The 16249-nt window shown below is 35.2% G+C and overlaps 1 long non-coding RNA gene across 1 annotated transcript; it reads left to right on the forward strand.

Moving 5' to 3' along the window:
• Positions 1–11824: 11824 nt before the first annotated feature.
• On the forward strand, positions 11825–15601 carry LOC137853046 (uncharacterized). The gene is made up of 3 exons (XR_011094189.1): positions 11825–12491; positions 13092–13218; positions 14234–15601. It is a non-coding gene; the product is annotated as an uncharacterized lncRNA (long non-coding RNA).
• Positions 15602–16249: the final 648 nt, after the last annotated feature.

Below are 16249 nucleotides of genomic sequence, written 5' to 3' on the forward strand. Positions count from 1 at the left end.
AAGAAAAAAAAAAAAAAAAAAAAAAAAAAAAGAAAAAGAAAAAAGAAAACCATAAACATTTTTAAAGTATCAAAGTAAGTAAATTATCAAAAATATTTGATCAATGTTACAGTTAGATGAATAGTATAAAATATTTAATAATATCAGTAAGCCTTTAACAATTTAAATTTGTGTCCTTTGTCTTATTGAATGTTATTGCAAATTATACTGTCAAGTCTGTGGACAGGAATGTTTCTAAAACAGTGACTGTTTACTCCTATCAGTAGACTAGGTACTATCTGTTGTATTCCTGAAAACGATCAGCATAAGAAAAGTAAATTTCATATGGACATTCTGTGGAAAGATAATTGTTAAATTATGTGAATCCAACTGCAACTATTTGAACATTAGAAATGCAATAACAACTGCTTCATAGCAAAAGTTAGAAAGGGTCACAACATTATGGCACTTCTGTGACTAATAATCACTCGTAGCTGGAGAGAAATTCCATTAAATCAGTGGTAAAATCACTGTAATAAAAACCATACATTTTCATTTGAATCAGTGTGAACATGATTAGGAGGCTCAAGTCAGTATTAGTTTATACTTACTTGCATGTCAAATCAGAGCATTATATAATTACTTGCTTATGCTCCTTTGTGCATGTTTGCCTACACAGACAGTAAATTTACTCTGCCTTTGCTTATAATAAATTCAACCAGTTGTATTAAGTTCTCTGGGTAGAAAAAATAGATTAGATTTTTATCTATTCCCTCTACAAAGTAAGACAGAAATTCCTAAAAATCTTGTCTTGAAAACCAGGCCCTGGAAATTTCTGTTAGATCTTTTATGTGATGCTGCTTATTTTTATTATTGTTCTTACTGAAAAGTTTGGCCTTTGTATAAATGCTTATTTTTCATTCCATAAATAAATGAATAAATTACAGAGTCAGACATTCCCAGCAGTGTGGAGGCTGGAGATTTCTAGTCCAACCCCTGTGCTCAAAGCAGGGTCACCTACACAAGGTTGCCCAGACTTGTGTCTAGTTTGGTTTTGATAATCTCCAAGGAGGGAGATCTCCACAACCTCTCTGGGCAAACTGTGGCACTGCTCAGTCACCCTCACAGTAAAACAGTTCTTACATTAAAATGTAATTTTAATTTGTACTTATTGTCTCTTCCGTCACTGGGCTACACTGAGAAGAGTCTGGCTCCATCTTTCTCATCCCTTGCCCTCATCAGGTATTTAAACACATTTTTCAGATCTCCCCTGAGCCTTCTTTCTCCATGCTGAACAACTCCAGCTGTCTCAGCCTTTCCTTGTATGACAGATATTCTAGTCTTTGTTGCCCTCCAATACATGTAAGTTCATGCCTGTCTTGCACTGGGGTGCCCAGAAATAGATCCCCACATCCTTCTCTGAAGAGCTGGTTCCCAGCTTTTTGGCCAACAGTGTTTACTGCAGTATTGAAAAATTATTTTTTTTCTTATATTTACTGTTCAACCTGCAGCAGATTTGGAAATGTCAGGCATAAAAAAACAGCCATGCACATTTTTTAAATGAAAATAAAAGAACTGTTCAAGTAAACAATATCTACACAAAATTGTCTAATGTCCTTATGCATCTTCTTCACATTTAACCTACAAAAGTGATTTAAAGCTGGATTGTCAAAAAGGTTTGTGATGATTATAAACAAACAAACAAACAAACAAACAAAAAAACATTGATTCAAACATGGTGTACCCATGTTTTCTTTCGGGCAGAAAAATATTACTTTGCTAAGCTGTTACACTCAATAATCAAAAATGGTATGTGACAACTATTAGTACTGCTATGCTTAATTCTCAGAAGTTGAGTTAGATTCACGTTATCTTTCTTTACATGAACCCTAGGCTCCCCTTATAGTCAGTGGAAGGAGAAAGGCTGATTCTTTTATTGTCTTTAATAAAATAAATAAATTAAAAATCATAGAATCATAGAATGTTTAAGGTTGGAAGCGACCTTAAAACCATTTAATTCCAACTCCTCTGCCATGGGCAGGGACACCTTCCATAAAATAAGGTAAAGTAAGGTAAGGTAAGGTAAGGTAAGGTAAGGTAAGGTAAGGTAAGGTAAGGTAAGGTAAGGTAATAAATACATCAAGATATCAATGTAGAAATCAGAGTCAAAATTGGAAAACAATTAATTTATTTTCTGGCTTAAAGAAAAAAAATATTTTCTCATGTGTAAATTCATACATTTAATAACGTTCATGTTTTTGTAGACAGATCACACTTCATCTATTGGAGTAAAATTAACACCCTTGAGATAGATATACTTTATATCCTTCATGAATTGCAGACTCATAATGGCCAAAAGGAACTGTTTTTCTGGCCCAGCATGAGGGCAGTCTGATCTGTTTTGATTCCTGTAACAGGCTTCACTGATTGTATTTGAATTGTATTTGATTGTATTTATTGTATTTGAAGTACCATGACTAAAGAGTGTGGTAGTGCTCAGGGCTATTCTTCCTGCTCACAACAAATAATTTATTTTGGGCATGCTCAAAAAAGACTTTAGAAACAAAAATCCAAGCTGTTTATTGGCCCATAAACAAATTTACATCATGGTCCTACTGAGCAAAGTAATTTTATTGTCAAAAACCTGGATGCCAGGCAATTAGATGGAAGAGAGAGGCAAGAAGATTCAGCTAATACTCTTTGGCATGGGTACTTAAATTTTGTCCTCATTTTATTTGTCTTTGTTTATTTCACTAAATTAGTGTTATGATTTCTAGCCTTTCTGATTGCAGTACTTCAGACTCCTGAGATGAAGAACAAATAACTTACTGTACAAGGGCCACATAATACAAGTAGTGATTACATAGGCTGTGTAGTCTGACTGATATTCTTTGTGAGGTTTGTCAAAAGAATTGGTTTCAAAGTTGAAATCATGATTTGAGAGGTGTGATGTATCAAAAACACTTGACCCTTGAAACAATTCTGCTTTTTGGCAGAAAAAGATAGTAATTTTCTAATTAGCTCAAAATAGGAATACAAAGACAAAGTTTTTGAGCAAACTGTAACAATAAGAGACTTCAGAAAAGCAATAGCTTGGTCATAAAGCAAGTAAATCTTAAACAGGAAACTGAGCAAGAGAGTAGAAGTTTGCAGAACAGAGATGGAAAGGCAGAGAAGATGTACCATGCCACAAAGTGGCAAGAAATGACCTTAACATTGATTGTGGGAACAGCTAATGAGGTTGACTGGGTTAATAGTATCCTTTGACTTATACAAGAGCTATGCCCAGACAAACGTGGCACAATAAAGCTGACTTTAAAACATCTTAAGAACTTTAATAATTAAAAATAGTGAAGATAAGATGGAATATATCTGCACATGTTCAGGTTCTGAAAGAGCAGTTCCCCAAGTTTGGAGGAGCATTATGGGGGAACATGTTCACAGGAATCTCCTGCAGTAAAGCTTTTGTCTAAAGTTTACTGAGTCAAGTGATTTTTTTTTCTTTTTCTTTTTTTTTTTTTTTTTTGGACTTAATCTCTGCTTAGGAACATCCAGTCCCTACCTTAGTTCATTTTAGTTCTGTCACCAATAGCAGCCACATGTAGTTCTCAATGTATTGCTCTCAACACTCTCGACACTTACCCTCAAAGGCATCAATTATTTTTACCTACTTCATTTACAAACCCATCACTTTTTACTAATTCAAATGCGTTCTAAAATGCCACCTATTTTTGAAAGCACTAGGAGTGAATTTCAGAGTGAGAAAAGAAAACAGTCAAATTCAATATTGCTAACCTTTCAATTTTCTGCTGGGTCCAAGCTACTGTGTTTCTGAATAAGAGTAGAGGCAGGGAACATCTGTATTTGTGTATTTTATTAGGTAAGGATACTTATAGTACTAATTAACATATAGACAATAATGTTAAGTGATCACTTTTACAGATGTCTGTCTTCTATGTTTTTATTATACTGACAGCCCTCCCCCCCTTTCTTTTTTCTCAGATAAGAATGGTCTCCTGTAGTCTGTACAAGGTTGTTTTCCCTGTTACAAGATGGTTATCCTCTTTTTGCTTCTCTCTGAGCCTTAGTATGATTTCTTTAATTCATATCAAATGTGCACATCACATTTTTCATCACAATTAAATACTAGCTTCTGATAGAAAAAAAGATTAGAATGAATTAATTGTTGGTACTAGTTCGATACCAGATACAAAGAATCTGTTTTTAATTAAGTGTCCCTCCAGTGAAAATGCTGCGTTATAAAAATGACAACTCAGCATGCATATGAATACTGCATTATAACTTCGATGTCATGTTTGCTTAGTTTACTGTTTTATGAAATGTATTGCTGTGCTGTGCCCTACTGGAATTGAATTAAATTATGAAACTCAAGCTGGCACAGAAATAATGGACTGAGGATGTATACAACATTACATTCTTCCCACTCCTCTTAATAACAAATAAACCAAAATGTCATCTGGTTTCATTTTTTTGGAGGAAGTAGAGTGGTATAGGAAAGTCAGGAGGGGTGCTTTTATACTTTTTATACTTGCATTGCAAGATGATGTAAAATTCTGAAATAACTTTTGCCTGGCTGAAGGAATACTCAGAGGAAAGTCCTTCAAATGTGATGAACAAGGTCTATTTTCTTATGATTTTATTTTTAGGGAAAAAAAAATAATACTGTGGAATTGTCAATGCATCTGTGAGTATAATTCAGGACAGAAAATGTAGGAAGTATATATTTCCCTCAAAACTAAGGCTGAGTCCTTAATATCAGTTTAGACTCATGGCACTTTTCACAACTGCTGGGTTTTAAATTTAGGGTGTCACAGCTATTTTAAATGAGGAATGTTTTCAGCTTATACGCTGTTCTGCCTCATCTCTCCTAGATAGCACGTTCTGCTTTTCCTTTCATCAGCCTCTGCACATGAAATGGTTCTTGAACTTCTCAACCTAGTTTTGGATTCTTTCTCCGATTTAGATAAGGGAAGAAGACCTAATTGAAAACCGATTGTTTAATGTGTGACTATATGATGTTTTACAGCCATTTCTGCAGTATTTAATAGTGAGTGAAGTGTTTTACTTATCTAACTGAGCTTTTGGAACCTCAGTGTTTTTAATTATCTAGAGAATACCAAAAAGCAGTATTCAGGCAGGTGCTTAGTATGGCTAAATATTTTTTTCCATTTTACCTTGGAAAAAAACAGTTATAGGTTTCTTGGAACCATTTAGACTATTCTAAATGACATAAAAGATAAGCAAGGTTGCATGTCAGATTTCAGCAGCTTGTATGAGTTGTCAGAAATATTTACATTACTTGTAAATAAAACATTGCTTATTAATCATTCTGTGGTTGACTAGAATGGTTTAACTTACCAATTGAGTGTGCAACAAATTTATTAAGAAAAAAAAAAAAGCATCATAAAGCTGTAACAGATATTTTTTCCATGATTTTTTTTCCAAATTAAATACAGTATGTTTAATCAAATCTATTGTGTGTTTGTTGTTGTTTGTTAGTTTCCACCCCCCCCCCCCCCCCCCCTTCGGAAACAGAATAAAACACAACAGTGAAAGAATCACAGGGAGAAGAAATGTCCTTAGCATTTTCTTAGGTTTCACAGTTTCCCATTTCTCATCATTGGGATGACCTATGGATCTTGGTCTACAACCTGAGGATTGTTCCTCGGCCATGCCAAGAAAAATTGGCCATCTTCACAGAGATTTCTGTTTCAGATGAAAATCTGTATCTCGTCCACACCCCAGTTTATGTGCTACCGTACTAGCTACATTATTTCCTATCATAATTTGTAAAATGGCATTGAAGAAGACTCTCTTCAGAGACCTTTGAAGCATACAAAGCAATTATATGTCAATAGAATTTGGGGCAAGAAACAGAAGACCACTTCATTCAGTATTAATGTCACAGGGATTTTGATTCTTGTGTGTGAAACATCATATATGAATGACACAAAATATGCACAGATCAGGGTTTCACTTGGATATATAATGAAGTTGATTTGTTAACATATTAAATGCTCAATCATCAAGTAAAACATGGGTTAGGAATAGTAACCTGTGTCACCAGTTATTTAGATATTTTTCCTCTTGGATTTAGATTCTATCTTTATCTAAATGTAGGGAACATAATCTTTGCCAGATACTCACTTTTCACTCGTGAAGCAATTTCAAACCACCCTCATCATTTATCCAAATGGGCATTCATTGCAAAGTAACCACACCAGAGTTGAGGACAACCTAATTTGAAGACTGTTTATATAACAGAGGTACTATTACTGTTCTTGTATATTAGAATTAACTCACAGTCTGACTTTCCAGCTATTTTTATCTCTTTTATCATTGCAAATATCTATAAGTAGGTTTGATAACAGAATGATAAAATGAACAAAACAGATTCAGAATACTTCAAGGTTCTCTCTAGCCTGTTCAGATTTTGCATCTTTTGTTCTCAGAAGGTTCTACTGAATGTAAGACGTTATTCCTGGGTTGAACTCTTAATTTATAACTTTTTTTAATTAATAGTAAGTCTACACATGAAAAAAAAAATTAAAATAAGGAAAAGGAAAAAATAGAAGAAGGGAAGGGAAGGGAAGGGAAGGGAAGGGAAGGGAAGGGAAGGGAAGGGAAGGGAAGGGAAGGGAAGGGAAGGGAAGGGAAGGGAAGGGAAGGGAAGGGAAGGGAAGGGAAGGGAAGGGAAGGGAAGGGAAGGGAAGGGAAGGGAAGGGAAGGGAAGGGAAGGGAAGGGAAGGGAAGGGAAGGGAAGGGAAGGGAAGGGAAGGGAAGGGAAGGGAAGGGAAGGGAAGGGAAGGGAAAAAAAACATCAATAAGAAAGGATTTTCTGAAGTTTTCCATCTTGCTTGGTTACAAAGAAAAACAATAGTTGTTAATTTTAAATATTATTGTTAAACGTCAATCAGAAAAGCACGTCAATATTTTCTTACATGTAGAAAAAGCAGTCATTGAGAAAGGAAATGAATCATCCTGTTAGAGGGAAAAAAAAAAAAAAAAGATATGACTGATTGTGAAAGTGAATGATTTACAATGACTAGAGCAAAAGTAAAATGTTAAACTTTCAGAGCCACCACAGAAGTCTGAATATTGTCTCATGATGGTATACTAGCTGATTTTCTGTCTTATAAATTAAGCGACTCTACAGATTGGGAGAATATTCATCTTTCCTAATTTAGGTTAATAATTAGTTGTTTAAATTCAGGTTAGTCTCCCTAGGGACTGTTTATAGTGAATGAAAGAAATAAACTTCATTTAATCTTAAAGTGGTTGTATTATGGTAGGCAACATGAGTTATTTTCTGAAGTACATGGTTGACCACAATGGAGACCAGAACTTGGACTTCTAAAATGAGGAATCTTAGACTGGAGAAGATGAGTCCCAGTCTGGGTATATTGCTACAAATTAGTTGGCATTTCAGACTGCCAGCTTTGTGTCTCCATTTTGAAGAGAGGGGAAAAAGATCTTTGTGACCCAGTTAAAAATAATATTATATTATTTTATATTGCATGTTTTATTTTTTTATATATAACTTCAGAATCAGAATATTTTTAATTAAGACTTAAATGCTGATAAAGTATAAAAATAAGATGGCAGATATAAGAAATACAGTAAATATTTCAAAGCTATATTTGAAAATTGTTATTAGTGTTTGAATAATAGCAATTACTGTTGTTCTCTGAATACTAGAATTAAAAACACAGTCTTTTCACTTAATGCTTGACAAATTGTGCCACTGGACAGAAAGGTACAAAATACCCATGGATGCTTGATAAATAGTAAGTCCTCTTCTAGTAAGTCTATACTGAGCTAATGATTGGAGATTGTTTTAAAATTTGAAAGATGTGTTTGCATGTCCCAGTTACAATTTTTGGTAGTATTAATTAGTTTGGTGCTGGGTACTCTTGTTATCATGTAATATTTGATTCCTCTTTAGAGGATTCTTTTTGAGAATAACTGTGACAATATTCTGTCCTTCATCTAACTGAATGAAAATTCCTGTTGATAACCAGGTATAAAGTCACAGATTATTGATTAATAATAGTAATGCATTTGGTATACCGTGTTTTACTTTTTTTTTTTTTTTTTTAATATGATTGCAGAAAGAGCTTTGACTTCCCTGAATGGGAGTCCAAATAAGTATTTTCTGTGGTATTTCCACAGATGTGAGCAATTTTATTTCTCTGTACAAAAATCCATAGCATACAAATGAGCATGAAAATTTGAAGCATCAGCACTAATTCCTTTTATATCTGTGACATTATTTAAAGACAATAAGCATTGAAGAATTTGCACAGATTTAAGGAAGCTAAGTGTATTTTTTAAAAAGTGTTTGTACAGTGACAGTTTTTCCTGTTTACTCGATTACAGAGGAAGCAGCTGTTGCCTCCAGAGGGTGGAATATAAGGGGTATATTTTCAAAGTACTGAATAGTATTCCAATAACAGTGCTCACTTTAGAATTGTTGGCAGAAATGCTTGAATAACTCTTTAAGGATAACTTTTAATTTTACAGGACAGCTTTCCAGGAGACAAGATAATGTTTTAAGAAAAAAACAAAACTAACGAACAAAACCCAATAATGTCTTTATATGAAACTAGTTCATCTAAAAGAAAAAGATTGAAGAGTTGGGCCTTGATACTCCTACTGCAGGCAGTTAGAAATTGTGCTATTGATTCTCTGGGTGCACAATATGCTCTGCTGTGCTTTTAGGATTGTGATGAATTGAAATTGTTTGATCTTGTGCTACTAACTGTGAGTTAAGCTTTTATAAATAAACCTAGCAGTTACCTCTTTTTACTTTAAGAGCTGAATGGTAAACTTATTCTTCCCTATTCTGTATTTTTGCTTTGTGGCTCTTTCTATCAATCGTTTAAATAAAAACAACTTATATTAAAACTTACAATAGTATTCCAGGCTCAAAAGTGAGCGTTTTGTTTATTTTATTCCTCTCATTTTATCATATTCTATTTATTTTAAAATTCAAAATCTAACCTGGTTTAATTATATGCATCCTGAATTTGATGCTCTGCCATGCATGCATAGGACATCACCATGTTCAACAAAATGACAATGGGCACATATCATGGTCACTTCTATCACAGCAGTGAGTGGAAGAAGGGAAAAGTGCTGGTACTTCAACAAAGTTTGACAAGAAAAGCATTTCTGTGTATGGCTCAAATAAAATTCTAGTTTCTAATTTCAAAATGTGGCAATGAGTTTTAGTAAGCTGGGAATCCACATGAAGATAGAGAGACGGAGAGAGAAAGCTGCATATATTTGTCTGTACATGTATATCTCATATATATTGTTTCCAAGAGTAACTGGAAAATAGAAAGGAAATGTGATCTTTATTATTAGAGCATCCTTCAAGAGGTAGAACACCCATCTAGTCAGGGAGGTTGTGGTAGTCTTTCAGCACTGTGAAATCTCCATACACTGACATTTGAAACCATACAGTTCTGCTCAATGATGACAGCATGATATGGACCTATTCATCAGTATAGCTGCAGACAAATTTCACAGGCTGCTGATAACTTGCAAATTTGTAGAATAATTCTGCCTTGGTTGAATCGTCCAGTCCTTTCCACAGCCAAAGCAGCACGTACCCAAGGGTTGTATTTCAGAAAAAGTTTTACAAGAAATGGTGAACAAGATAAGAATAAGAGATTTTAGAATAAAAAAGAAAAACAGCAAAACAATTCAGTCAGATTTCAGTTGCCTAACAATAAGTTTATGTAAAGCCATACCCTGAGATCAGTGGGAAAGACAATTTTAAGTGAATCTTAATATTGCAGAAACTACAAGTGGGAGGGAAAAGAACTGATATTTCATATCTTTATTGACTGGGTGGCATATTAGTTTAGTTGCAAATGTATTAGTATGAACAAACACATATCCATTTATTTTCAATCACATGTATTGATTAGTTATTTCTTTAGGTTAAGGTGCCAAATCAATTTAGATGTTTATTTTGGTTGAATTACATTGGTCTAAACACCCAGGTAAAACTGCTAGCAAATATAGAATAAGATGGTTAAAGGTAGCTGATGGATACACTGAACAAGAATTCATTTACATTGAAAAGAAAAAAAAGGAAGGAAGGAAGGAAGGAAGGAAGGAAGAAAGGAAGGAAGGAAGGAAGGAAGGAAGGAAGGAAGGAAGGAAGGAAGGAAGGAAGGAAGGAAGGAAGGAAGGAAAAGCAGGATAATTTTTAATGTCTAGATTATGTTTACCTATTTATCCCCTTCCTACACCTCTCACCATCCTATCATCAGGAACTGATGTCAGAGGAGAAACATTTTTCAGAAAGACTTGGCAACAGGTAAATAAACACTGCATAAACAATAGAATACAATGTCATTGTGTTTCCAACATTAAATAAGCTGAATACTTGGATTTTTCTTATGATTTTTGTTAATGGTAGCAGTCAGTGGTTCCACTGTATCATCCAGGGTCACCAGTCCTAGGCTGTGATAGTGTTGAGCTAGGCACCATGCAGACAAAGCAGGGAAACACAAATCCCACCTCAGAGCTCACTCTTCAGTTGTAAGGAGAGGCAGCAGATGGACTGTCATACAGGGGCCACAAGGTAACTGTTGGACAATCTGCAGCCTAAACACTGTCAAGTTTCTTGTGTGTACCGTGGTAGAAGAGAGTTCTTAAAGATAATTTAAAACATGAGTACATGTGCAGGTATTTATTTCAGAAGTTTTTCCTAAAACAAGTTGATTTCAGCTGCCTGCTGCTTGTGTTGTAATCAATGCAGAATGACAGAGTGTGAATCTGTTTAATTTAAACAGGCTTTATAAACACGTGGGTATTATTGGTAATAGCAAGATTATTCTTTCAGGAATAAGCACCTGGACAGATAATCATACTTTGTGGTATAAATTAGAAAGAAGGAAAAAAAAAAAAAAAAAAAGGAAGGATGATGGGGGGGAAAGCCTGCAGTGAAAAGCAATCCTGTCAGTCTGACTCATACAAGAAGCCAAAAGTTTAGGTCTACTCATTCAAGCACTGATTGCTCTTATAATTGAGGAGCACAAAGTTGAGGCACTGTTTTCTGATACCAGAGCTCATCTGCATGTGATTTGCCGCACTACTTGAGCTGTTCCTGTATTGTTCACTCAGGTTTCTCATTTCCTTCTCTGGTAGATTTTCAGAGAGTGAGGCAGTCCTTGAAAAAAGTAGTGAAGTTATTTTCATAGCAAATGGTGCTGGGTAGGTAATTACAGTCAGTTAGTGCTGTTTTTAGCTAACTTTATTGTTCACTTTAACATTGCCTTTACATATGTCTCATCATTAAGTAAATTGTGAATATTTATGCACACACATATATATATATTTCCAGAAGACTGACTGACACAGTAGGTTGCAATAAGAATACTGTTTATAATAATAAAGGAATAAACATAATGTTGGCTTAGAAGCATCAGTGAGAATCAACTGCTTTTTTTTTTTTTTTCCAATTTATTTATTTATTAAAAGTAAGATGACTTATTAACAAAAAAGCAAAAGACTTCCTACCTAAGAGATTTAAATATGCTGACTTTTCAGTATTTTGCTGAAACTAAACCTATTGGTTTAACTTCAGGTAATTTGTATCATTGTGCTACCATTAAATCACAGGTGTTATGCCACCACTGAAACTATTTTGTTTGACTAATAAAATATTGCTTTGTTGGAGTAAGCATAGCTCATTCACACCAATATAAACGCAATTGCCCGTACACATGCTCAACCCAGCTAATGCATATTCTGCTAAATGGGGAAACCTGTGTGCCATTGGATGGTTATTTCCCTCTCCGCAGATTCACAGCCCCAACAAGGTGCCAGGGAGAGTACGCACATCACATCGCTGCTTCATTTCTGCGCACAACACCCCGCTCCGGTGGCTCCTCCTATTCCTTGCGAGGAGAGCTGCCTATCTGATTTTGGAGCTCTGGCAAAAAGCCTGAGCTCATTGATTACAGATCACTGTTAATAAAGAGCATTTGTAATGCAGCAGTGGTGATACAATCTCCACACGCCAGTTCATGATGGCCCTTCAGTCTCTACAATTAAGTCGTCCAGCAGGCATGCCCCCTGTTGCAGCTGCTCTGTCAATCTCATTTTGTAGTACAAATGATCTTAGACCCAGTGTTTGACATGGGGTTTTAACACCAAAGAAGGCAATTCTGCAACTTCAAATGAGCCTAATTGGTTGTGCGCTCAGGCGTTCACTCAAGCTGCTTCAGTCCATCAGAAAGAGATTTCCAACTAATTGAACAGCTCAGAAGAAAAAGAACCACGGAAATCACAATGCACTGGGCCGTTTGAGAGGGTTTTCTTGATAAAAACCTTCAAAATAAGATATATATATATATATATATATTTGTGAAATCAGCCACCTGTCAATCGAGAAAGTGTTTTCATTAGTACAAAAGCTCTTAATAAGATATGGCCTAATAATCAGTGGCTATTAATTACAAAGCCTACAGGTAAATGTACATTTCTCTACATATATTGAAAATGTTTATTTTGCATTGGCAAAATATATAGTCAAAAGCTTTTCTTATGGTGCATAACAATTATGTGGTAATGGTCAGACAGAGGAATGCCATTCAAGACAACCTTAATGCTAAAGTGTGCAAAGTTATTCATGTGTTCAGTGGTGGGAGTGGGCTGGGTGAGATTCTGCTCACGTAAGTATTTGCCTTGCTTTTTATTTTATTTATTTATTTTTTTATTTTAGCACAGTGGAATTTAAATTAGCATGTTTGTTCTAGAAAATTAGGAAGATGGTTTCTCTTTTGAAATGTACCATTTTTACCTCTTGTTTTCTCTCTATTGATTTAAATAACTTCCCTTCCAAGGTCAATTCACAGAGACTTTTGCCCTGATGTTTACATACTGTATGTCTAATAATTCCATATCTATTCCATGAGTGATTCAAACATATAATTTATACAATATTTGTATTCAACATTCAAGGTAGTAGTTCACATCTGAACTGATGGCAGCTCAGTACCTACTTTTAAAAAAGAAAAAGGATGATAAACCAGGCAAAATAATACATATTTATTATATATTTTTAATAGGAAGAAACTGAGTATTTTTGCTGCAGTAAATATGAGTACAAAACTTCATTTCAATAAGCTTGTTCTGGGGAGGGACTGATTAACCCAGTCTAATAAAGCACTTCAAGAGCTGTTTAATTTTTAGCACGTAAGTAGTCCTCTGGTTCTCTAAGTCCCTACTGAATGATCTGTATGCTTAGTCAGGGACAGCGATTGTCCACTGAGTTTACAAAATCTATGAAATATACATATATATGTGTAAATATACATATGTGTGTGTGTGTGTGTATACATGTGTACATATATAGCTATATACCCATAAAATATAAAGTAATCATTTCAGGTTGCCGTAAATTCCTGAGACTGTGAGGCTTATGCCTTTACTTGTTTTAGAATATTTTATACAAAATTAGACCATAAAATAATGGTATGTCCCAATAAAATAAGACCTCAGTTGACTGCAGGGAATGCAAAACTCCATGAAGTCTATTAGTGTCTTTTGGTCAATGACCAGGTAGTTATGGCACCATTTATATATTGTTTACCGTGTTTAAGGCCCAGTAGCAGTGAAGCCAACCCAGACTACAGAAGTCTCATAAACACATATATCCTAACATTTTATGGGCATCGATAGAAGTTAACAGCGGCATTCTTATTTGACTTAAGTGAGAACAGAAACAAACACTTCATGACCACTGTTCAGCTCAGAATTTATTCTTTGAAGAATAATATCTGCATATTCAGAATGTACTTTTCCCAATCACTTGAGGTGTTTTATTGCTCCACTGTTGAATCATTATTCGGAATTTTAAAATTCAGGCATATGTAAGAGGACATAAACATAACACAGTTACTTAAGTAAAATATCATTTTATTTCAGAAATATTCCCTAAATTAAATTAAAACTTCATGATGTTTATCTCTCTGAGGAAATATTTCAGCGTAAACTATACCCTAAGAATATTTTTGTGTAAAATCTGAAGGCTCACACCATACATATGATATCAAATGCACTTGTAATCCTATAGTAAAGACAGCAATTGCTAAGTGCTTTGTAGGTCCCCTAACAGTGGGGTGGAGCTGTAGCTACAGGGATCCCTGTTGCTGAACTCAGCAAACAAGCTGTCCATGTGATTCCAGATGTTTCTGTTTTTTGTTGGCAGAGGACCTCCCAGGATCAGAATGCCAGCATGTCTGAGGTACAGAAGCCACCCTTTGACACTGGAAACTCAGTAGTCCTAACCCTGAAGCTCTGAAAGAATTGAATTGGATCCTCAGGGGCAAATGGGCTAAACAGATTCATGTTGTCAACTTCCTTAGCTAATTGCATCTGCCAAAAATCTCGTGTTTAATTTGTGTGCGCGTGTGTGCACACACAAACGCACACACAGAGTATATTTTTAAACCAAGAGGAAAAAAATAATAAAAAGAGCTGAAAACCGTATGTAGAAAAACAGCTGTACTCATTTGTGCTATAAACCAGCTGAGTCAGCCCTTAAATCGAGCTCTAATTAATTTGAGCACACGGGTGTAACCAACAAAGAATGGCAACAGACAGAAGAATGGACCGTGTTGATGGGGATTAGTCTCTAGCAGAAAAGATGCATGAGCAAGGGAGTCTGATGACAGCTAATTGCTGCCCAGAGGACCAAAATAATGGGTAGTCTGCAAGAGACAGAAAAAGGAAAGGGTTGGTGGAAGTAGTCATCAGGTGTTTGCAGTGATGAAGTTCATTGTCCACACTGTTTACTCTGGTGTTCAGCCTTAATGTCCATTTGGAACTGGCACAGTAAGGAGCCATGTTAAAATAATAAGATCTTAGTGTGCAATATATTGATGGAGTCAGAACTCCATGCAAATGCCCCTTACACAGTGGATATTCAGTCTGAGTGGCATGTAAGGTTCAGGCACTGAGAGCCTTGGCAACAGCTGAAAAGCCTGATGTTTTCACACCGCAGCTCCTGCAGACACTTAACATCTGTGCTTAATACAACTTTCTCCAATAATAACTGTTTAAGTGAGTGATGTCTGAAGAGATTTTTTGCCCTTTAAGATTTGCTCATTCTGTTAACATCCTAATTTTTTTTATCAAGGGATGTATGGTATGGTGTTACAAAACTGCTAGAAGCGTAAACATTGTTCTGCACTATTTTGCAACTGCCTTGCTAGAGGTGGAAATAAATGAAATACATTTCTGTGTTTACACTTGAAATCTGAACGATTGTGAGGATGAATATTTAATACTTGATAAATATGCACCATATTAGCCAGCCCTTATGATTTCTTGTGTGAATGTGTTAATATTTAATATGAAAAGAAACATTGCAACCCTAAAGCTCTATTCAGTGTAAATTAGCAGCAACATGACACTGAAATTCAAGCCACAGGTGTTGCCAGCTAACCACTGAAGGCTGATGGTCTGCAAAATCCTAATTCAGTTCTCATAATTTGTTCAGAATTTTGCTTTGCATATATCCATTACAGCAGGACAGAGCCAAACTTGCTGAAAATTGCAGAACAGTGCTTTCTAGGAGAACAAGTACCAATTTCAAAACAAAATATTTTCTGTGATTAGAAAGTCATCCCAGTCAGAGACATAAGAATTCCATACGTAATGTATACATGCACACTGCACAACCCATGGAAACGTGTTCATACATATATAGATATGAGTGTTTTATCAACAGTAAATGTCAGTGGCTGATAATAGAAGAGGGAAGCTATGAGATATTTAAGAATTAATCCCCTCTCCCCCCCCCCCCCAAAAAAAAAAAAAAAAAAAAAAAGAAGGGGGTGGAGGGAGAGAAGGGAGGAGAAAAAGAAAATGCTGTTCATATAGTTCCAGTAAGAGATAAGGTTAGTACAGCTATCTAATATGGTGCAAAAGCTGCCATCAACTAGCAACAAAGTTAAGTCTAGTATAATAAGATATCTTAAGTGTAGTATAATAAGACAACTTAAATCTGCAAGACTGGAAAACGTACATTCACCGTATACAAAAGACAGCTAAAGAATTTTCTCAATCATTTTTTCTTGATTTCTTAAGGAACATAGGTATACTGTACTGTCCTGGCATGGGGAGAAAAAAAAAAAAAAAAAAGATAAAAAGGCAGTATATTCTGAGTATTCAAGATGGCTAGTTTTCTGAAGAAAGCGGTGGAAAAGTTCCTATCAAACAA

The sequence above is a fragment of the Anas acuta genome, chromosome 3, assembly GCF_963932015.1.
Source record: "Anas acuta chromosome 3, bAnaAcu1.1, whole genome shotgun sequence".
NCBI classification, from domain to species: Eukaryota; Metazoa; Chordata; class Aves; order Anseriformes; family Anatidae; genus Anas; species Anas acuta.